Below are 23,249 nucleotides of genomic sequence, written 5' to 3' on the forward strand. Positions count from 1 at the left end.
AGTGACATAGACTACAGTGTGAGACAGTAAATAGTAATGAACTAGTATCACCTGCTTGTTATAATGCTCAGTCTTCAGAAAAACTTGGCCATCTGACCAACAAATGAAATTTTTTTTTTCTTTCTGCTATGGAGTCTTGCTCTGTCGCCCAGGCTGGAATTCAGTGGCACAACCTTGGCTCACTGCAACCTCTGCCACCCGGGTTCAAGTGATTCGTGTGCCTCAGACTCCCAGGTCGCTGGAATTACAGGCATCCGCCACCATGCCTGGCTAATTTTTGTATTTTTAGTAGAGGTGAGGTTTTACCATGTTGGGCAGGCTGGTCTCAAACTCCTGGGCTCAGGTGATCTGCCTGTCTCGGCCTCCCAAAGTGCTGGGATTATAGGCGAGAGCCACTGCGCCCTGCCAAAAATTGTCAATATTAATAGGTTAGTAGGTATATTAAATATTAGTAAGGCTTCTGTGTATGTGTTTTTCTTGCCACACTCCAGTTGATCTTGTATCCTCTACTTTTTTTTTTCACCTCCAAATGCTTAAAATTGTGTCCCCTAATTCGGAGGCTAGTATGAAATGATCTATTTTGGATGGAGCAATCCAGAGCGCTATGGATGCATATACTAAGGGAATTCATCCCAGCCTAGGGGGATCAGAGAGTGCCTTTAAACCTGTGGATAGGAGTGCTCATTGTGGGGTAGGAGAGGGGAATTAGTATTTCAGAAGCAAAAGATTGATGAGCTGGATGGGCCGGTAGCCTGGAGGAATGATATTTGGGCTTTATCCTGAGGACAGTGATCTCAGAAGTCACATGATCTATGTATATAATTTTTTAAAACTTGTATTGCTGTGGTGAGAATGTATTAAAGTGCAATAAGATTCCTTACTAAGAGTGTCTGTGTGTATGTGTGACAGTCTTGCTCTGTCGCCCAGCCTGGATTGTAGTGACGCAATCTAGGCTCCCTGCACTTCTGCCTCCCGGATTCAAGCAATCCTCCTGCCTCAGCCTCCCAAATAGCTGGGATTGCAGGCACCTGCCACCAGGCCCGGTTAATTTTTTTGTATCTTTGGTAGTCACGTGGTTTCGCCATGTTGGCCAGTCTGGTCTCGAACTCGTGACCTCAGGAAATCCTCCCTCCTTGGCCTCCCAAAGTGTTGGGATTATGGGAATCAGCCACCACACCTGGCTGGAGTTCCTTTTTTCTTTTTCTTTTTTCTTTTTTTTTTTTTTTGAGATGTAGTCTTGCTGTGTCACCCTGGCTGGAGTGCAGTGGTGCGATCTCAGCTTGCTCACTACAGCCTCTGCCTCCTGGGGTTCAAGCGTTTGAGCGATTCTCCTGCCTCAGCCTCCTGAGTAGCTGAGATTACAGGTGTGTGGTGCCACGCCCAGCTAATTTTTGTATTTTTAGTAGAGATGGGGTTTCAGCATATTGGACAGGCTGGTCTGGAACTCTGACCTCAAGTGATCTGCCCCTCTTGGCCTCCCAAAGTGATTAAAGGCGTGAACCACTGCTCCTGGCCTCCTGGCTGTAACTGGGAGTTCTTTAAAGTGGTAGTCCTGGCAAGAGATGATGGCAGCAGCTGAGATGGTAATAGTAGGAAATAAGAGAGTTAGGAATTTGAATCATCAGACTTGGTTATTGATTTCATCTGGTGGCTGAAGCCAAGGGGAAAAAAATGAAGCATGACTCCTATGCCTGTTACCTTGAGAGCAGAATGGATAGTGATGCTGTTAATTGTGATAAATTTAAGTTTGTGCATTTTGAGGATTCTCTGACCTTCAAGGAAAGCTGTCCAAAAATCAGTTGAATATGGAAGTCAAGAATGAGGCCTGGGAATGGAGATAGAGGTTTGATCATCTATCTGTTTATCTCTATACATGGCAACTAAAAAACTATGGAATCATTCATAGCACTCAGGAAAAATGTTACGAAAGCTGGGGTAAAAAGAGAACCCTAAGATAGATCAGCTGTGATGCGCAGGAAGAAAGGAAACATCAATCAGAACTGGAAGAAGAAAACAAGGAGTGCTTGGTGTCTGCAAAGCCAAGAGAGACTGGGCACGGTGGCACTTTGGGAGGCTGAGATGGTTGGATCACCTGAAGTCAGGAGCTCGAGACTATCTTGGCCAACATGGTGAAACCCCATCTCTACTAAAATACAAAAAAATTAGCTGGGCGTGGTAGTGCACGCCTATAGTTCCAGCTGCTCAGGTGGTTGAGGCAGGGAAATTGTTTGAACCCCAAGTGGCAGAGGACACCGTAAGCCGAGATTGTACCACTGTAATACAGCCTGGGCGACAGAGCAAGACTGACTCAAAAAAAAAAAAAAATTAGCTGGGCGTGGTGGTGCATGCCTGTAATCCCAGCTACTCAGGAGGCTGAGTCAGGAGAATCACTTGAACTTGGGAGGCAGAGGTTGCAGTGAGCCACTGTACTCCAGCCTGGGCGACAGTTTATCTCAAAAAGCCAGAAGAAGGGCTGGGCGCGGTGGCTCACGCCTGTAATCCCAACACTTTGGGAGGCCGAGGCGGGTGGATCACGAGGTCAAGAAATCGAGACCATCCTGGTCAACATGGTGAATCCCCATCTCTACTAAAAATACAAAAAATTAGCTGGGCATGGTGGCGCATGCCTGTAATCCCAGCTACTCAGGAGGCTGAGGCAGGAGAATTGCCTGAACCCAGGAGGCGGAGGTTGCGGTGAGCCGAGATTGTGCCATTGCACTCCAGCCTGGGCAACAAGAGCGAAACTCCGTCTCCAAGGAAAAAAAAACAAAAGCCACAAGAAAGTATATCAAAAATTAATGGTTGTCAGGATTGAGTGCTAGCAAGAAAACAAGCAAAGAAAAGGACTGAAAATGTCTGAATTTAGCATCATGTACTTGATAAGTGGCCTTTACAAAGACAGTTTTGATGGCATGGAAGTGAATTGAAGTAAGCTAAGAAATGGGAGAGGAGAGGCCAGGCACAGTGGCTGATGGTTGCACTTTGGGAGGCTGAAGTGGGAGGATCACTTGAGCTCAGCAGTTTGAGACTGGCATGTGCAATTTAGCAAAACCTAGTCTCTCTCTCTTTTTTTTTTTTTTTGGGAGAGGAGTCGCCCAGGCTGGAGTGTAGTGGTGTGATCTCTGCTTACCGCAACTTCTGCCTCCCAGGTTTAAGTGATTCTCCTGCCTCAACCTCTGAGTAGCTGGGATTATAGTCATCCGCCACCACACCCAGCTAATTTTTGTATTTTTAGTAGAGAAGGGGTTTCACCATGTTGGCCAGAATGGTCTTGATCTCTTGACCTCATGATCCACCTGCCTCGGCCTCTGAAGGTGAAACATAACATTCATATGGCAGCCAACAGGCATGCACAGGCCATCTCTTGCCATATCAAGATCCAGCAGTCAATCAGGAGAAAGTTCCCCAGTCATAGCCATGTGGTCACCATAATTTTGTAGCATAGATTCTGCATATATTTTGTCTGCCTTTCATGAAGTCACTGTTACTCCTGCTCGTGTAATAGTAATATTTTGTTGGGTAAGGTTGAGCTTTGGAGGGCTACTTACCATTTTAATATCTAACTTTTTCTCTCTCTCCCTGACAAACCTATTTTGCCCCTTTGGTTGCGATATTGTCCCCATTGAGAGTGCATGCCTTTTTTTTTTTTAGACGGAGTTTCACTCTCGTTGCCCAAGCTAGAGTGCAATGATGTGATCTCAGCTCACCACAGCCTCCGCCCTCCGGGTTTAATCAAGCAATTCTCCATCCTCAGCCACCCAAGTAGCTGGGATTACAGGCATGCACCACCACGCACAGCTAATTTTGTATTTTTAGTAGAGACAGGGTTTCTCCATGTTGGTCAGGCTCGTCTCAAACTCCCAATCTCAGGTGATCCACCCACCTCGGCCTCCCAAAGTGCTGGGATTACAGGTATGAGCTACAGTGCCCGGCGAGAGTGCATGCCTTTTAAGAAATTATGCCAGATATTTCAGAATCCTAATTTTTTGAATTTTAGAAAGGCATTATGGCGCGTATAACTTGTATAATACCTCCAGTGAGGTCTGGGATAGAACCCTGTATAGTCAAATATTATGAATATTTCTTTTTATTTTTTTATAAAATTAAAACTAAAATACACTAGGTACAGAATTCAGAATATGAATATTTCTGTAGCAAAAAATACCCAGTTGAAAATAATTGAGTGGAGTAAAGACTATAGATAATCTCGTTTGAGGTTAGTTCAGGTTTTGCTGCTAAATGTGTTCTGAGACCATATTTACTAAAAAAAACTTTCCTATTTTCAGAGCTTATTTTTCTTTTTAAATTTCCTTTTGTAGAGATGGGTCTTGCTTTGTTGCCTAGTCTGGTTGCAAACTCCTGGCCTCAGGCAATCCTCCTGCCTCGGCCTGGTAAGGTGCTAGGATTACAGGTGTGAGCCATCACACGTGGCCTTCAGAGCTCGTTTGATTTCAGAATTCCAGATGAGGAGTTGTGGACCATGAATTAAGAGAAATATATAAGGAACAGGTTTATGGAGGAGATGCTTTTTTTTTTTTTTTTTTTTTTTTTTTTTTTAGGAATTTTTTACAGACATGCTTGGAAGAAATCCATGTTCCCTCTAGGTGTTAGTTTTTTGAGTTTTTGCTCTGTTTCCCAGGCTGGAGTGCAATGATGCGATCTCCACTCACTGCAGCCTTTGCCCCCTAGGATCAAGTGGTTTTCCTGCCTCAGCCTCCTGAGTAACTTGGATTACAGGCACCCGCCACCACACCTGGCTAATTTTTGTATTTTTAGTAGAGACAGGTTTCACCATGTTGGCCAGGCTGGTCTCCAACTCCTGACCTCAGGCGATTCTGCCTCAGCCTCCCAAAGTGCTAGGATTACAGGCATGAGCCAATGCATCTGGAACAGTCACCAGCATTTAAATCACCCAACAGGCTATAATTTTCTAATGAGTCATGATTAGAATTGCCCCCTTTGAAGTGAAGTAAAGGGGGAAATAGGCCCTTTTTTAAACTTCTGGTCATTGGTTCTTAAAGTGTAGCTTTTAAGGGAATGAAGACAGAATGGAAGGATAAAGATTAAGAGAAAGAACTGAGTATTGCAAGGAAAAGGAAAAACCAACTCTTTAATAGAAAGCAAGAAAATATGGTTTTTCTCTTTGACCCTAACTTCCTGAAAATTTCCCTTACAAGGAATTTAGGGCTTTCACTGCAGGAGGGGAGAAGAAAAAGGGAATACCACTGATTGAACATTTAAGCCCTAGATGCTTTCACATTACCTCATTAATCCTACAGGGCCCTATAAAGTTTATTATTATCTGAAGACTTGCACCATGAGAAATATCCCCATTTTAGAGAGGCAGAAGTGAGACTCAAAGATAGTGGGTAATTTGCCCACGGTTATACAGTTGGGTTTGGAACTCAGTTCACCTGACTTCCAAATCAGTGCTCATTTCACTACATCATGTTGGAACGAGTTGATAGAGTTTGGGGGACAACAATTGGATGTTTGTTCATGTCATGTCTTCTGGAGATGGAGAGGATTCTTTGGCCTCTCATCCTGGCTTTTCTCTCATTTCGCGCTGGGCCTTTCTCACATGAGGCCTTAGAAGATGGCCTCCCAATTCTAACTCCTTTTTTGATGAATACATACAGGTTAGAGAAATCCTGTTTCCAATTTGTCAGAAGGGCTGTTAGGAAAGGCCCTTTCTTGTATTACTAAGAGCTAAAATGAAGAGCTGATCAGAGGGATTTGTGTAATTCAGCTGAATGCAGAACCCTGTTTGTCTGAAGACTGGAGTTGGGGGTGGAGCATACTGCAGAATCGAGGCCAGGTAGCCAGCAGTTTTGCTATTCTACCTCAGAGGCATTTTGCGATGGAGACCTTCTTTTTTATGCCTCTTTAACCAAACTGGTCTTGTGCCCGAAACTGACTTTGGGCTTTCTCATCTGATCTTTGGTCCTGGTAAGCTGCTCACCCTCCCCATTGCCATTACCTTCAGAAATATTAACCATCTAGCCTTCGAAGACAATTTCAGAGCTAACTCACTCAGTAAAGAGAATTCTCACTTCCACCCTCTGAACTCATTGTATAGTTACATTCATTATCTTTTGCATTCTTAGTGCTGTGAGACTAAACTAAGTTGTAAAGCTTCCTGAAGGCAGAAACCCTTACACAGTACCTATTTGAGGTAGTTTGGAGGTAACCATTTGGTTATCTATCCAACACACACACACAAACACACACAACGCAAGTGCTTAGGAGCTAGTCAGTGAATATTTTTGGGTTGGCTTAAATGGAAATTGAGCTCTTTCATTTTCCTACTTTAAGTATTTTGTTTTAGTCCCTTGTGGTACCTAGTGGTAGTGGCAGTAAAGTATTCCTAGGAAGATAAGAGCCAGCTGCTTCTATTTCAAAAGAGATAGTTGGAAAATTTCTTTTGGAGAAACTCTTTGGACTATAGTTATCCTAGTCTTCTCTTGTGTCTCCCTTCCACCTCTTACCTCCCTTCCATAGATCTCAGCATTGTATTTACATATACACTCAAGGGCCAAAGGACTAGCAGATCCTAAGAGAGAATCAGAATTAGCAAACTAGAAGAACCAGGACTTATATATATATATATATTTTATATATATTATATATATATATCTTGGGATTAGGAAATTAGAGGATTTATATATATAATCATATGTACAGGAGATAGTTTTCTCCAGGTGGCCTTTAGCTAAACCATCTAGTTTATTTTTTTTTTCTTTTTCTTTTTCTTTCTTTGTTTTTTTTTTTTTTTTTTTTTGAGACGGAGTTTCACTCATGTTACCCAGGCTGGAGTGCAATGGTGCGATCTCGGCTCACCGCAACCTCCGCCTCCTGGGTTCAGGCAATTCTCCTGTCTCAGCCTCCTGAGTAGCTGGGATTACAGGCACGCACCACCATGCCCAGCTAATTTTTTGTATTTTTAGTAGAGACGGGGTTTCACCATGTTGACCAGGATGGCCTCCATCTCTTGACCTCGTGATCCACCCGCCTCGGCCTTCCAAAGTGCTGGGATTACAGGCGTGAGCCACCGCGCCCGGCCCTTTTTTTTTTTTTTTTTTAAGACGGGATTTCACCATGTTGGTCAGGCTGGTCTTGAACTCGCGACCTCAGGTGATCCGCCCGCCTTGGCCTCCAAAGTGCTTGGATTACAGGTGTGAGCCACCATGCCCAGCCACCACCCAGTTTATACATTTAGCTTTGTTTCCTAGAGTGATTACTGTTCAGCACAGTCCAGTGAAGATGCTACCAGAATATGAGCAGCCTTATTATGGTCCCATTGTGAACTGATCCAATTGTCCAGTAGACACTGCACCCGGCTGCATTTTACTGTTTACAAAATACAAAGTACTTGAGTATATATTCTCATTCAGTCTTCATTGTGACTCTGAGATAGTCTGGGTAAGGGTATGAAAATTGAGATACACTGGACGAGGTGGCTTACACCTATAATCCCAGCACTTTGGGAGGCAGAGGTGGGTGAATCACGAGGTCAGGAATTCAAAACCAGCCTGGCTGAGATGGTGAAACCCTGTCTCTACAAAAAAAAAAAAAAAAAAAATTAGCCGGGCGTGGTGGCAGGCACCTCTAATCCCAGTTACTCAGGAGGCTGAAGCAAGAGAATCACTTGAACCCTGGTGGGGCAGAGGTTGCAGTAAGCCGAGCTGAGCCGAGATTGCGCCACTGCACTCCAGCCTGGGTGACAGAGTGAGACTGTCTCAAAAAAAAAAAAAAAAGAAAGAAAAGAAAAAAAGCCTGGCGCAGTGGCTCACGCCTGTAATCCTGGCACTTTGGGAAGGCTGAGGTGGGTGGATCGCCTGAGGTCAGGAGTTCAAGACCAGCCTGGCCATCATGGTGAAACCCCATCTTTAAAAAATAAATAAAAATTAAAAAAAAAAAAAGAAAGAAAAAAAAATTGAGATGCAGTAAGTAACACCCAAGTTGCACAGTTATTAAGTAGTAGTACTGGAAATTAGATCTGTCTTTGTATTGTAGCGCTTTTCACCAGTACCACACCACTTCCAGCGTGTCTGTTGGTGGTCTATCCAGCATAGCTACCTTCGGTCAATGCTAGATATTCCTGTCTTTGATTCCCTTTCCTCCCTCCCTTCCTCTCTTTCTTTCTTTTTCTTTCTTCCTTTTCTTTCCTGAGACAGGCTCTGACTCTGTTGGTCAGACTGGAGTGCAGTGTGCAATCTCAGCTTACTGCAACCTCCACCTTCCAGGCTCAAGCCGTCTTCCCACCTCAGTCTCCCTAGTAGCTGGGACTTCAGGCATGTGCCACCATGCCTGGCTAGTTTTTGTACTTTTTTTTTTAGTAGAGATGGGGTTTCGCCATGTTGCTTAGGCTGGCCTCGAATTCCTGGACTCAAACAATACGTTTGATTGAAATGGGGTTGTTTTTCCTTTGAGGTGACAACCTTCAAGTGACTAACTACCTGCCAGTCCCTATAATTTTTTTTTTTTTTTTTTTTTTTTGAGATGGAGTTTCACTCTGTTGCCTAGGCTGGACTGCAGTGGCACAATCTCAGCTCACCACAACCTCTGCCTCCTGGGTTCAAGTGCTTCTCCTGTTTCAGCCTCCCAAGTAGCTGGGATTATAGGCGTGTGCCACGATGCCTGGCTAATTTTGTATTTTTAGTAGAGACGGGGTTTCTCTGTGCTGGTCAGGCTGGCCTCAAACTCCTGACCTCAGGTGATCCGTCTGCCTTGGCCTCCCAAAGTGCTGGAATTACAGGCATGAGCCACTACGCTTGGCCAAAGTATTTTTTAAAGTGGTTGCATGGCTTGGCTGGGTGCAGTGTCTCACACATGACATCCCAGCACTTTGGGAGGCTGAGGCAGGCAGATCACTTGAGTCCAGGAGTTCAAGACTAGCCTGGAAAACATATTCAAACCTCATCTCTCCAAAAAATATGAAAATTAGCTGGGTGCAGTGGTGCACACCTGTAGTTCCAGCTACTCGGGAGGCTGAGGTAAGAGGATTGCTTGAGTCTAGGAGGTAGAGGCTGCAGTGAGCCATGATTGCACCACTGTACTCCAGCCTGGGTGACAGCGCAAGATCTTGTTGCCCTAAAAAGAAAAATCACGGTAGCTATATACCAGCTACAATAAAGAAAAACAAACAAACAAAAAAAACAAAAAAGAAAAATCGTGGAAGTTAGAAGGCAGTGGGATAACAAAGTGCTGAAAGAGGCTAGGCACAGTGGTTCACACCTGTAATCCAGCACTTTGGGGGGCCAAGGCCAGAGGATCACTTGAGCCAAGGAGTTGGGCATGGGCAACATCACAAGACCTAGTCTCTACAAAGAAAAATAAAATTACCTGGACGTAGTGGTATGTGCCTGTGGTTCCAGCTATTTGGGAGGGTGAGGTAGGAAGATTGCCTCGGGAGGTCGAGGTTGCGAGGAGTTTTCATTGCGCTACTACATTCCAGCCTGTGTGACAGAGCAGAAACCTGTCTCAAAAACAAAACAAAAATGGAAAATGCTGAAAGAAAAACTATCACGCAAGAATTCTATATCTTACCGGGCGGCATCAGCATGGTGGCTCACCCCTGTAATCCCAGCACTTTGGTAGGCCGAGGCAGGTGGATCAGCTGAGGTCAGGAGTTTGAGACTAGCCTGGCCAACATGGTGAAACCCCGTCTCTACTAAAAATACAAAAATAAGCCAATGCAGTGGTGCCTGTAATCCCAGCTACTGGGGAGGCTGAGGCAAGAGAATTGCTTGAGACCGGGCGTCGTGGCTTACGCCTGTAATCCCAGCACTTTGGGAGGCCGAGGCGGGTGGATCACCTGAGGTCAGGAGTGCAAGACCAGCCCAGCCTGACCAACATGATGAAACCCTGTCTCTATTAAAAATACAAAAATTAGCCAGGCGTGGCGGTGGGTGCTGGTCATCCCAGCTATTTGAGAGACTGAGGCAAAAGAATTGCTTGAACCCTGGAGGTGGAGGTTGCAGTGAGCTGAGATAGCGCCATTGCACTCCAGCTTGGGCAACGAGTGAATCTCTGTCTCAAAACAAAAAAACAAAAACAAAAGAGTATTGCTTAAACCCAGGCGGCAGAGGTTACAGTGAGCTGAGATTGCGCCACTGCACTTCAGCCCTAGCGACAGTGTGACACTTCGTCTCAAAAAAAAAAAAAAAAATTTATAGCTAACAAAACTGTCCTTATAAAATGAGGGACAAATTAAGATATTTCCAAATAAACAAAAGTATAGAGGGTTTGTTACCACGAAATCTGCTCTCTAAGAAATTCTGGCCAGGTACAGTGACTATGCCTATGATCTCAGCACTTTAGGAGGCTGAGGCAGGAAGATCACTTGAACCAGGAGGTTAAGACCAGCTTGGGAAACATAACAAAACGCTTTCTTTACAAAAAAATGTAAAAATTAGCCAGCCGTAGTGACGCATGCTTGTAATCCCTACACTGTGGGAGGCTGAGGTAGAAGGATTACTTGAGCCCAGGAGTTGGAGACCAGCCTGGGAAATATGATATGACCTCATCTCTTTTAAAAGAAACAAAAAAAAAAAAAAAAAAGGAAAAGGAAAACACTTTGACAGTTGCTTTGACAGTTTCAGTTTACTGTAAACAGTTACATTATTACCCAGCAATTCCATTCTTAGTTATCATACTTGAGAAGTGAAAGTGTATGTCCACATAAAATTTTGTATGTAAACATCTGTAGCAGCATAATTCATCACAGCATGAAAAATGAACCCCAAAGTAGGGACAGCCCAAATGCCCATCAACTGATGAATGGATAAATAAAATGTGCAATAGGCTGAGCGCGGTGGCTCACACCTGCAATCCTAGCCCTTTGGGAGGCCGAAGCAGGTGGATCACCTGAGGCCAGGAGTTTGAGACCAGCCTGGCTAACATGGTGAAATGCCATCTCTACTCAAAATACAAAAATTAGCCGGATGTGGTGGTGCGTGTCTGTAATCCCAGCTACCTGGTCCGGGGGAAGGCTGCATCTGAGCCAAGACCACACCACTGCTCTCAAGCTTGGGTGACAGAGCAAGACTGTGTCTCAAAAAAAAAAATACTATAAAAAGAATGTACTGATGTATATTAAAACATGGATGAACCTCAAAATCATTGTGCTAAGTGAAAGAAGCCAGTCAAAAAAGACTATATATTGTATGGTTCTATTTAAATGAAATGTTCAGAGCAGGCAAATCTGTAGAGACAGAAAATACCTTAATGATTGTTTACAGCTTAGGTGAGTGAGCATTGGGAGTGACAGCTAAATAGTTATGGGATTTCTTTTTTTAAAATTTTATTTTCTTTTTTACTTTTTTTTTTTCCCTTGAGACAAGAGTCTTGCTCTGTTGCTCAGGCTGGGGTGCAGTGGCACAATCACCTCACTGCAACCTCCATTTCCCAGGTTCAAGCAATTCTCCTACCTCAGCCTCCCCAGTAGCTGGGACTATGGCACATGCCACCACTCCTGGCTAATTTATTTTTAATAGAGACGGGGTTTCACCATGTTGGCCAGGCTGGTCTCAAATTCCTGTCTTCAAGTGATCCATCTGCCTCAGCCTCCCAAAGTGCTAGGATCATAGGTGTGAGCCACCATGCCTAGCCTTTTTTATTTAAAAAAATTTTTTTTTAAATATGGGGTTTCACCCTGTTGGTCAGGCTGGTCTTGAACTCCTGACCTCAGGTGATCCACCCACCTTGGCCTCTAAAGTGTTTGGATTACAGGTGTGAGCCACCACGCCCAGCTTTTTTTTTTTTTTTTTTTGTTTGAGACGGAGTTTCACTCATGTTACCCAGGCTGGAGTGCAATGGCGCAATCTCGGCTCACCGCAACCTCCGCCTCCTGGGTTCAGGCAATTCTCCTGCCTCAGCCTCCTGAGTAGCTGGGATTACAGGCACGCACCACGATGCCCAGCTAATTTTTTTTGTATTTTTAGTAGAGACGGGGTTTCACCATGTTGACCAGGATGGTCTCGATCTCTTGACCTCGTGATCCACCCGCCTCGGCCTCCCAAAGTGCTGGGATTACAGGCTTGAGCCACCGCGCCCGGCCTTTTTTTTTTTTTTTTTTTTAAGAAGCAGGGTCCAACTATGTTGCCCAGACTGGTTTTGAACTCCTGGGCTCAAGTGATCCGCCTTGGCCTCCCAAAGTGCTGGAATTACAGGCATTAGCTGCCATGCCTGGCCATAGAGTTATGGTAGGTTTTTTTTTGGATAATGGACATATTCTAAAATTGTTTGTGCTGATGATTGCCCAGGTCTAAATATACTAAAAATTGTACCAAATATACCAAAAATGTATTAATTGTATGGTATATGAGTTATATCTTTTTTTTTTAATCCACTATCATTCTCCAATGAGTTACATCTCAATAAACCTGTTGCCAAAGGAAAAAAAAGAATAGGACTTTTTTGCCAATAGGACACTATTGGCAAAAGTCTGCACAAAGAGATAGGATTACTTATGCCATTTAAGTTGTATTAACAGAATCTAATCAGAGGCACCAAACTGGTAGTCTGTAGGTCACACTTGGCTTACAGCAGATGTGTCTTACAGGGACTAATATATTTTTCAAAAATTGAGCAAACATTAAACAGTTGACTGTATATATAAAATCTACAATTCTAGCTTCTCTCTTTTTTATTTTTTTTATTTTGAGATGGAGTTTTGCACTTGTTGCCCAGGTTGCAGTGCAATGGCACAATCTCAGCTCACTGAAACCCTCTGGGTTCAAGTGATTCTCCTGCTTCAGCCTCCCAAGTAGCTGGGATTACAGGCTAATTTTTAAAATATTTTTAGTAGAAACAGGGTTTCACCATGTTGACCAGGCTGGTCTCAAACTCCTGACCTCAGGTAATCCACTTGCCTCAGTGTCCCAAATTGTTGGGATTACAGGCGTGAGCCACTGTGCCCGGCCTTTATCTTATCTTGAAAATCACATCTAGCAAATCTAACAAATGGGACTCATGTAAGTTACTCGTATGTAGGTCTTATTCACAGTGATGGAAACCTTAGTAATTAGAACTGTGTGAAATGAAATGGGTTGCTTTTGTAATAACATATTATCTCTGGTAGTAGTACTCAGACGTAGCTTATAGATCAGGGAAATAGAAAAATGATTCAGAGTATCAGAGAAGAGATCAGACTAATGATTTAAATATATTCTGATAGGCCTGGGGATTCTGTTTGATAAAGTGCAAAGTTACATGGAACAAGCAGAATGAGATTCTCTATGCTTTTATTCCTCCCCATTTCAGTACATTTGGAGTCAAGATATGGTTAGAAGAGACATTATAGACTATTCACTATTACTGCCAGCCTTTCTGGTTTTTGAATCAAAGCCTAAAGGCCAGTCCCTAAAGCTGTAGAAATATTCATTCTTGAAGCCAAGTTTCAGAAATACTTCGCTTTCCTTCTCGAATGAGTAGTAGAGGAGAAAATGAAAATAAAATTATTTTTAAAAAGAATTACTTTGCTTTTCAAATATCCTTGAGTGTTCTCTTCAAGGACAATGAAAATTATGTAATTACTCATTTTGCTTTATTTAGGATTCCAGGTAGCTGACATGCCAAAAGGTTCTTTGGGTTCTTCTTATTGCATTCATCTTCCCCCAGTTTTTGTTTTGAGACAGGGTCTTGCTCTGTCACCCAAGCTGGAGCACTGTGGTATTACTACAACTCACTGCAGTCTCAACTTCCAGGTTCAAGATCCTCCCACCTCAGCCTCCCAAGTAGCTGGGACCATAGGTGTACATCACCACACCTGGCTAATCTTTGGAATTTTTTGCAGAGACAAAGTCTTGCTAGGTTGCCCAGGTTGGTCTCGAACTCTGGGGCTCAAGTGATCCTCCCACCTTGGCCTCTCAGAGTGCTAGGATTACAAGTGTGAACCACTGCACCTGGCTTCTTCCCCCATTTTCTATATAAATTTGTATATTTCTAGTCCAGATTGTTTTACTTTTATTTTGTTGAATTTATTGTAAACTAATTCAGATCCTCTAGAAAACTGAAGTTTAAAATGTTAGATGGAACATTTGAGAGCATGCTGTGTGCCGTGTACTTTGCTGTAGACTCAAAGATAAGTAAGAGTTCTTGTTCTCAAAGATTTAGTAATCTATAAGTGAGAGGTGATGAGGGTGTAAATGAAAACTTACTGGAGGTGGTCAGCAGGAACCAATTTGGAGTAACAGATAAAGATCAGTTTACTAAATTGGGGAGGAGAATGTTCATGGCTGACTTCAAGACAAGGTGAATGGTGATGGCATTAACTCTGAAATAGGGAAGATAGGCCCGGCGTGGTGGCTCATACCTGTACTTTCAGAGGCTCAGGTGGGTGGATCACCTGGGGTCAGAAGTTTCAGACCAGCCTGGCCGACGTGGTGAAGTCCCATCTCTACTAAAAATACAAAAATTAGCTGGACATGGTGGCAGGTGCCTGTAATCCCAGCTGCTTGGGAGGCTGAGGCAGGAGAATCGCATGAACTCGGGAGGCGGAGGTTGCAATGAGTTGAGATCGTGCCATTGCACTCCAGCTTGGACGACAAGAGTGAAACTGTCTGGAAAAAAAAAATATAGGAAAGACAGCAGAAACTGGTTTAAAGAGAAAGTTGGGTAAAGATGTCCAGGAGGCAAGATGTTTTGACAACAGGGATTTCGAACTTGGTTTAAAAGTGGAGGTGGAAACTGGCTGGGCCCAGTGGCTCACACGTGTAATCCCAGCACTTTGGGAGGCCAATGCGGGAAGATCACCAGAGGTTGGGAATTCGAGGCTAGCCTGACCAAGATGGAGAATCCCCATCTCTACTTAAAATACAAAATCATCCAGGCGTGGTATCACATGCCTGGATTCCCAGCTACTCAGGAGGCTGACACAGGAGAATCGGTTGAACCCAGGAGGCAGAGGTTGCAGTGAGCCGAGATTATGCCATTGCACTGCAGCCTGCGCAACAAGAGCAAAACTCTGTCTCAAAAAAAATAAATAAATAAGTGGAAGTGGAAGTGGAAGCTTCGGGAGATCATGAGCTGGGAGTCGGGGCACCTCCTGCTGAGAAGAGGACCAAAGGTAGGATTTTGGTACACACTGACATTGAGAGGTTGGCTTTGGAAGACGACATTTTGGAAGAGCACATTAAGAAACCTGAAGAGTGGTTGGAAGGGTAAGAGAAGAATTGGGAGAGGGTGGTCCTATCAGAATTAGGAGTAGAGAGAGTTTCAGGATGGCAAAGGTGATCATCACAAATTAGAAAGTCAAATATAATGAATGAGTGGATCACTGGATTTAGGTCTGAACTGCCTTTTTCTGAGGTATTTGTCTTGTGTCCTGTAGTTCTTATGATGAAGCGTTGTAGTTTAATTTTCACATGAATTCTGGAGGAAATTGTGGTTTCTGGGTTTTTAGTAAATTCTTCTGTAATCTGCCTTTGGAGGGTGTGCTTCACTCCAGTCACAAGGAAGGTTTCTTTGCTATATACTTCTTTACTTACCTATCTGGCAAATATTTATTAAATGCTGTGGTAACTAGGCCTTGTGTCGGGAACAATGCATATGCTCAATGAGTATGTAATAAGTGGTGGTTCACTCAACGAATATTATTTGTTATAAATGCTGGGGATACAATAGCTCTGCCCTTATGGGACTTAACATCCTATGAAGAGCAGACAGATTGGAATTAATATAATGAAAGAAGGAAAACAGGTGTTCTGATAAAAATAGGGTAACTTACTTTGGGTTAGGGTAATGGGGAAGGACCCAGCAATTTGAAGAGCTAAGGAAAAGTGTTGTAGGCAAAAAGAGAACAGGAAGTGCAAAGACTGTGCAGTAGGAAACGGTATGAAGCACACAGCATCACCTATATATATTCTTGCCAACAATTACCATATATATATATTTTTTCTCCATCTATAACCCAGCAACATCAAAAGTTATTTTTAACCTGAATCTATTCTAGCCCCTCCACTTAACTTCCATTTTAGAGGAAATACAGGGATAAGAGTATGAGTTTAATGTCACAAAAGTAGAATGTGAGACATTCTATAAGACAACTGACCTAAGTCTCTTCAGAAAGTATCACAAACGAATAAAAGGGTTAGGGTAGAGGAGGACAGGCATTATAGATGTGATCAGATGTTGGAATGATGGTATTGTAGTTTTATTTTTGTTTTTGTTTAAAGACAGAGTTTCGCTCTTGTTGCCCAGGCTGGAGTGCAATGGTGCGATCTCAGCTCGTCGCAACCTCCATCTCCCAGGTTCAAGCGATTCTTCTGCCTCAGCCTCCTAAGTTGCTGGGATTACAGGCATGTGGCACCATGCCCGGCTAATTTCATATTTTTAGTAGAGATGGGGTTTCTCCATATTGGTCAGGCTGGTCTGGTGGTCTGCCTGCCTCAGCCTCCCAAAGTGCTGGGATTATAGGCGTGAGCCACTGCACCCAGCTAATTTTTGTTTTTTTGAGACAGCGTCTCACTCTGTCGCCAGGCGCCAGGCTGGAGTGCAGTGGCGCGATCTCAGCTCACTGCAACCTCCGCCTCCTGGGTTCAAACAATTCTACCTCAGCCTCCCAAGTAGCTGGGACTGCAGGCACACGCCACCATGCCCAGCTAATTTTTGTATTTAAGTAGAGACGGGGTTTCACCATGTTGGCCAGGATGATCTTAATCTCTTGACCTCATGATCCACCCACCTCGGCTTCCCAAAGTGCTGGGATTACAGGCGTGAGCCACTGTGCCTGGCCTGTCTTAATGTTTCTTAGTATAGGCATGTCCTTGTGTCTCATGAAAGCAGTTTACTTTGATTATTGCCTTTGCCCAGGTCTAAAGACAAGGCTTTAGTTAACTTGAATTTGGTATTAGACACTGGCAGGAGTCAATGCCTTCTTTAGATAATTACAGCCTGTATTAGTTTGCTAGGGCCACTATAACAAAGAACCACAGATTGGGTGGTTTAAACAACAGAAAAGTGTTTTCTCACAGTTCTGGGGGCTAGAAGTCTGAGATCAAGTTGTCAGAAGGGGCCAAGCGCAGTGGCTCATAGCTGTAATCCCAGCACTTCGGGAGGCCAGGGCAGGCCGATCACAATGTCAGAAGATCAAGACTGTCCTGGCCAACACGGTGAAACCCCGTCTCTACTAAAAATACAAAAATTAGCTGGGCATGGTGGCGGGTGCCTGTAATCCCAGCTACTTGGGAGGATGAGGCAGAATAGCTTAAACCTGGGAGGCAGAGGTTGTAGTGAGCCAAGATCACACCACTGCACTCCAGCCTGGTGACAGAGCAAGACTGTCTCAAAAAAAAAAAAAAAAAAAGTTGTCAGAAGAGTTGGTTTCTTCTCAAGCCCTTGTTATTGGCTTCTAGATAGCTGTCTTCATGTTCACATGGTGTTCTTCCTCTCTTGTTTTAAGGATGCCAGTTACGGATTAGGGCCTACCCCAGTAACCTTATTTACCTTAATTACCTCTTTAAGGACTCTATTTCCAAATATAGTCACGTTTTGAGGTATCAGGGTTTAGGACTTCATTGTGTGAATTTGGAACAGACATGATTCAGACATTTTAGGGCCCATACCTATTTTGTATTATCATTGCTAGTTTTTTTGGTTTTGAAAACTTAGAAAGTGCATGGCAACATTAGACATTTATTCCCTAGAAATGGAAGGTGTAACTTCAGAGACCTATTCACTTTGAGAGTTCTTTGTCTAAGAAAACCCACGGACAACTGGGTGCAGTGGCCCATGCCTGTAATCCCAACACTTTGGGAGGCTGAGGTGGGTGGATCACCTGAGGTTGGGAGTTCGAGACCAGCCTGACCAACATGGTGAAACCCGGTCTCTACTAAAAATACAAAAATTAGCTGAGCATATTGTCAGGCGTCTGTAATCCCAGCTACTTGGGAGGCTGAGGCAGGAGAATCACTTGAACCCAGGAGGCAAAGGTTGCGGTGAGCCGAGATCATGTCACTGCACTCCAGCCTGGGCAACACAGTGAGACTCTCAGAAAGAGAGAGAGAGAGACAGAGAGAGAACCCAAAGACAGTCTAGGACAGTCAGATGCTAGAAAAGATTTATTTGTATTGTGGATTTAAAAAAATTCATCCACAGCAAGTAAGGGAGTACATAATGGAAAAAGCCACTGGCCTGCTGTTTCCCTGAGATTCCAGATGTGCTTTTGCAGATGTTCCGCCTTCCAATCCAATCTCCCTTGTCTGCTTCCCCAGTGAGGTCATAAGCAAATATTTGTGATAGTTTCTTGTCACCATGGTGACAAGCTCAGCGTGGCACTCCTTCCAGCCTCACTGTCAGCTGTGCTTGAAGGAGAGGCTAGCGTCCAGGACAGCCTAGGCTCAGTCATGAAAAGCCACGTGTCAGGTAAATAGGGGACAGCAGTTCGTAGTGCTGCCTTTAGAAATTTGTCCTCTACCATGTTAGTCTCACAGGGATAATTGGGCCTCAAAGGGAGTGCAGTGGCACAGACACAGCTCACTTACAGCCTCAACCTCCTGGACTCAATCCTCCTGCCTCAGCCTCCTAACTAGCTGGGACCACAGGTGTGCGCCACCACGCCAAGATAATTTTTGTATTTTTTGTGGAGATGGGGTTTCACCGTATTGCTCAAGCTGCTCTGGACTCAAGAAAAAACTCCTGGGCTCAAGCAGTCTGCCCACTTTGGCCTCCCAAAATTCTGGCAGTACAGGCTTGAACCCAGGCTACAATGCCAATTTAAAAAAAAATCTTATTCCAACCTGGCCAACATGGAAAAACGCTGTCTCTACTAAAAATACAGAAGTTAGCTGGGGCCGGGTGCGGTGGCTCAAGCCTGTAATCCCAGCACTTTGGGAGGCCGAGGCGGGTGGATCACGAGGTCAAGAGATCGAGACCATCCTGGTCAACATGGTGAAACCCCGTCTCTACTAAAAATACAAAACATTAGCTGGGCATGGTGGTGCGTGCCTATAATCCCAGCTACTCAGGAGGCTGAGGCAGGAGAATTGCCTGAACCCAGGAGGCGGAGGTTGCAGTGAGCCGAGATCGCGCCGTTGCACTCCAGCCTGGGTAACATGAGTGAAACTCCGTCTCAAAAAAAAAAAAAGAAGTTAGCTGGGCATGGTGGTGGGCGCTTGTAATCCTAGCTACTCAGGAGGCTGAGGCAGGAAAATCACTTGCATCCAGGAGGCAGAGGTTGCAGTGAGCTGAGGTCACACCACTGTACTCTAGCCTAGGTGATAGAGCAAGACTCTGTCTCAAAAAAAAAAAAAAAATTAGTGGTAAAATATATGTAAGAAAATTTTTCATTTGAGTATACAATTCAGTGGCATTAATTACAATTGCAATGTTTTGTGACCATCATCACCAGTATCTATTTCCAAACATTTTGCTGCCTCTAACAAATTCTTTACCCACTAAGAAATACCTCCCTATTTTCATTTCCTCTCAGCACCTGGTAACCTCTAATCTACTTCCTATCTCTGAGTTTGACTCTAGGTACCTCATGTAAGTGATATAAGATTTGTCCTTTTGTGTCTTGCTTATTTCACTTAGCATGTTAATTTCAAGGTTTGATCATGTTGTAGCATGTATTAGACCTTCATTCCTTTTTATGGCTGAATGATATTCATGGTATACATATACAGTAGTCCTTTCCTTATCCAGAGGGGATATATTCCAAGACGCCCAGCAGATATCTGCAACGGTAGATGGTACCAAACCCTATATACTATGTTATTTCCTATACATACATACCTATGACAAAGCTTAATTTATAAATTAGGCCCAATAAGAGATTAAGAACAATAATAAGAGAACAGTTATAACAGTATGCCAGCATCATCACTCCTGCACTTTGGGACCATTATTAAGTAAAATAAGGATTACTTGAACACAAACACTGCAATATCTGCTACTAGCTGGCAGTGTATACAGTGTGGATACACTGTACAAAGGGATGATTCATGTCCCAGTTGGAATAGAGCGGGTTAGTGTGAGATTTCATCATGCTACTTGGATTAATATGAAATTTAAAACTTATGAATTGTTTATATCTGGAAATTTCCATTTAATATTTTCAGACCACAGTTGTCTGTGGGTAACTGACACTTTGCAAAGCAAAACTGTGAATAAGGGAGAAATAGTATAAGAGTAGAATTGCTGGATTATATAGTAATTATGTTTAATTTTTTTAGAAACCACTATTCTGTTTTCCACGGTGGCTGCACCATTTTCCATTCTTACCAGCAATCTACCAGGTTCTAGATCCTAGCCAATGTGAGCTTTTATTATTTTTGTTCCATCCTATTAGGTGTGGAGTTGTATCTCATTGTGGTTTTTAAAAACTTTTTTTTTTTTTTTTTTGAGACGGAGTTTTGCTCTTGTTGTCCAGGCTGGAGTGCAATGGCGTGATCTCAGTTCACCTCAACCTCCGCCTCCCAGGTTCAAGCAATTTTCCTGCCTCAGCCGCCTGAGTAGCTGGGATTATAGGCGTGCACCAACACGCCTGGTTAATTTTGTATTTTTAGTAGACATGGGGTTTCTCTATGTTGATCAGGCTGGTCTCGAATTGTCGACCTCAGGTAATCTGCCTGACTCAGCCTCCTGAAGTGTTGAGATTACAGGCGTGAGCCACTGTGCCTGGCCTAAAACTTTTTTATGTTTCAGTCAGCTTTCTCGGGTTGAGTCATTGTAACTCCACCTCCTGAGTTCAAGTGATTCTCCTGCCTCAGTTTCCCAAGTGGCTGGAATTACAGGTGCCAGTCACCACCACACCCAGCTAATTTTTGTATTTTAGTTGAGACAGGGTTTCACCATGTTGGCCAGACTGGTCTCAAACTCCTGACCTCAAGTGATTCACCAGCCTCAACCTCCCAGAGTGCTGGGATTACAGGCATAAGCCACCGTGCCCAACCTTGATTTGTATTTCTCTAAGGACTAATGATGTTGAACATCTTCTCATGTGCATATTGGCCATTTATATTTGTTTTTAGAGAAATGTCTATTCAAATTGTTCACCCATTTTTAAATTGGGTTGTCTTTTTGTTCAATTGTAGAAATGCTTTATTCTGGATGTTAAACCCTAATCAGATACATAATTTGGAAATATTTTCTCTCATTCTAGAAAGTATCTTTTCACTTTCTTGCTGGAGTGCAGTGGCACGATCTTGGCTCACTGCAAGTTCTCCCTCCTGGGTTCAGAGGATTCTTCTGCCTTAGCCTTCCTAGTAGCTGGGAGTACAGGTGTGTGTCACCATGCCCGGCTAATTTTTTTGTGTTTTTAGTAGAAATGGGGTTTCACTATTTTGGCCAGGCTGGTCTCGAACTCCTGACCTCATGATCCACATGCCTCAGCCTCCCAAAGTGCTGGGATTACAGGCGTGAGCCACCACGCCTGGCCTTCACTTTCTTGGTAACATCTTTTGTTGTTTGTGCTTTTGGTATGATGTCTAAAACTCCATTGCCAAATTCAAGGTCATAAAAATTTACCCCTGTAGTTTCTTTTTTTTTTTTTGAGACGGAGTTTCGCTCTTGTTACCCAGGCTGGAGTGCAATGGCGCGATCTCGGCTCACCGCAACCTCCGCCTCCTGGGTTCAGGCAATTCTCCTGCCTCAGCCTCCCGAGTAGCTGGGACTACAGGTGCACGCCACCACGCCCAGCTAATTTTTGCATTTTTAGTAGAGACGGGGTTTCACCGTGTTGACCAGGATGGTCTCGATCTCTTGACCTCGTGATCCACCCGCCTCGGCCTCCCAAAGTGCTGGGATTATAGGCGTGAGCCACCGTGCCCGGCCCTGTAGTTTATTTTTAATTTTTTTTTCCTGATGAGCAGTCAGACTGGATCCTCCGTAATGTCTTCTAAGCGTTTTGTGGTTTTAGGTAATATACTTAGATCACTGATTCATTTTGAATTCGTTTTTTAATATGGTCTGAGATAAGGGTCCAACTTTATTCTTTTGCATCTAGAAATCTAGTGTCCAGCACTGTTTGTGGAAGGGATGGTTCTTTCTCCACTGAATGGACATAATATCCTTGTTGAAAATCAGTTGCCTGGCCATAGATATGAGTTTATTTCTGGACTCTCAGTTCTATTCCATTGGACCATATGCTTATCCTTATGCCAGTACCACACTATTTTAATTCCTGTACCTTTGTAGTAAGTTACGAAATTAGGACATATGAGTCTTCCAACTTTTTAAAGAATCTCTTCCTTAGTTTCCATATATTTGTGAATTTTCCAGTTTTCCTTCTGTTACTTATTTCTAGCTTCATTCCCTGTAGTCAGAGAAAATATTTTATATGACTTCTGTCTTACAGAATTTATTGAGAAGCTTTTAGTGGCCTACCATATGATCTATACTGGAGAATCTGTGCTTGAGAAGAATGTGTATTCTGCTGTTATTGGGTGGAATGCTTTGTATATCTCTCTTAGGCCTACTTTATTCATAACGTTGTTCAAGTCCTCTGTTTATTGATCTTCTGTCTAGGTGTTCTATTCATTATTCAATGTGGTGTATTAAAAGTCTGTGAATACCTATAGGCAAGGGTTGATGGGGACAAAAAGTCTCCAAATATTTTTTCTGTACTTTTGTCAGAACTTGCTTCATGGTTGGGGGCTCTTGTTTATTACATATGTTTTATAATAATTATTTATGTGTATTTTGATGAATTGACCATATGATATCCTTTGTTTTTGGTAACAATTTATGACTTAAAGTTTGTTTTGTCAGATATTCATATAGCTGTTCTAGCTCTCTTTATTTGCTTCTTATTTCCTTTTGTCTATATTTTTAATTTTTATTTTGTGTGCATGTAGTTTTTTGATACTCCTTGTGAACACCGTGGGGATTACATTTAATAGTCTAACTTTGTAACACACCAGTTTGAATCAATACCAACTTAGTAGTATACAAAACTCTGCTCACATACAGCATTGTTTCCCCCCTTATGCTGTTGTCACCACAAATTCTATCTTTTTTTTTTTTTTTTTTTTTTTTTTTGAGACAGAGTCTTGCTCTGCCACCCAGGCTGGAGTGCAGTGGCACAATCTTGACTCATTGTAACCTCCACCTCCCAGGTTCAAGTGATTCTCCTGCCTCAGCCTCCCAAGTAGCTGGGACTACAAGAGTGTGCCACCATGCTCGCCTAATTTTTTGTATTTTTAGTAGAGACAGGTTTTACCATGTTAGCCAGGATGGTCTGGATCTCCTGACCTTGTGATCTGCCCACTTCAGTCTCCCAAAGTGCTGGGATTACAGGCGTGAGC

General features: G+C 43.4%; 1 protein-coding gene and 1 long non-coding RNA gene across 3 annotated transcripts in view; one reads left to right on the forward strand and one right to left on the reverse strand.

Moving 5' to 3' along the window:
- Positions 1-23,249, forward strand: part of KPNA6 (karyopherin subunit alpha 6) — a 61,880-nt gene that overhangs the window by 13,730 nt on the left and 24,901 nt on the right. The gene's annotated exons all lie outside the window — the stretch shown is intronic.
- On the reverse strand, positions 932-11,904 carry LOC116529188. The gene is made up of 3 exons (XR_004259423.1): positions 11,843-11,904; positions 11,390-11,400; positions 932-953 (listed from the first exon to the last, which is right to left on the reverse strand). It is a non-coding gene; the product is annotated as an uncharacterized LOC116529188 (long non-coding RNA).

Source organism: Sapajus apella, unplaced genomic scaffold (genome assembly GCF_009761245.1).
Source record: "Sapajus apella isolate SASKATOON/1434 unplaced genomic scaffold, GSC_monkey_1.0 scaffold62, whole genome shotgun sequence".
Lineage (NCBI taxonomy): Eukaryota > Metazoa > Chordata > Mammalia > Primates > Cebidae > Sapajus > Sapajus apella.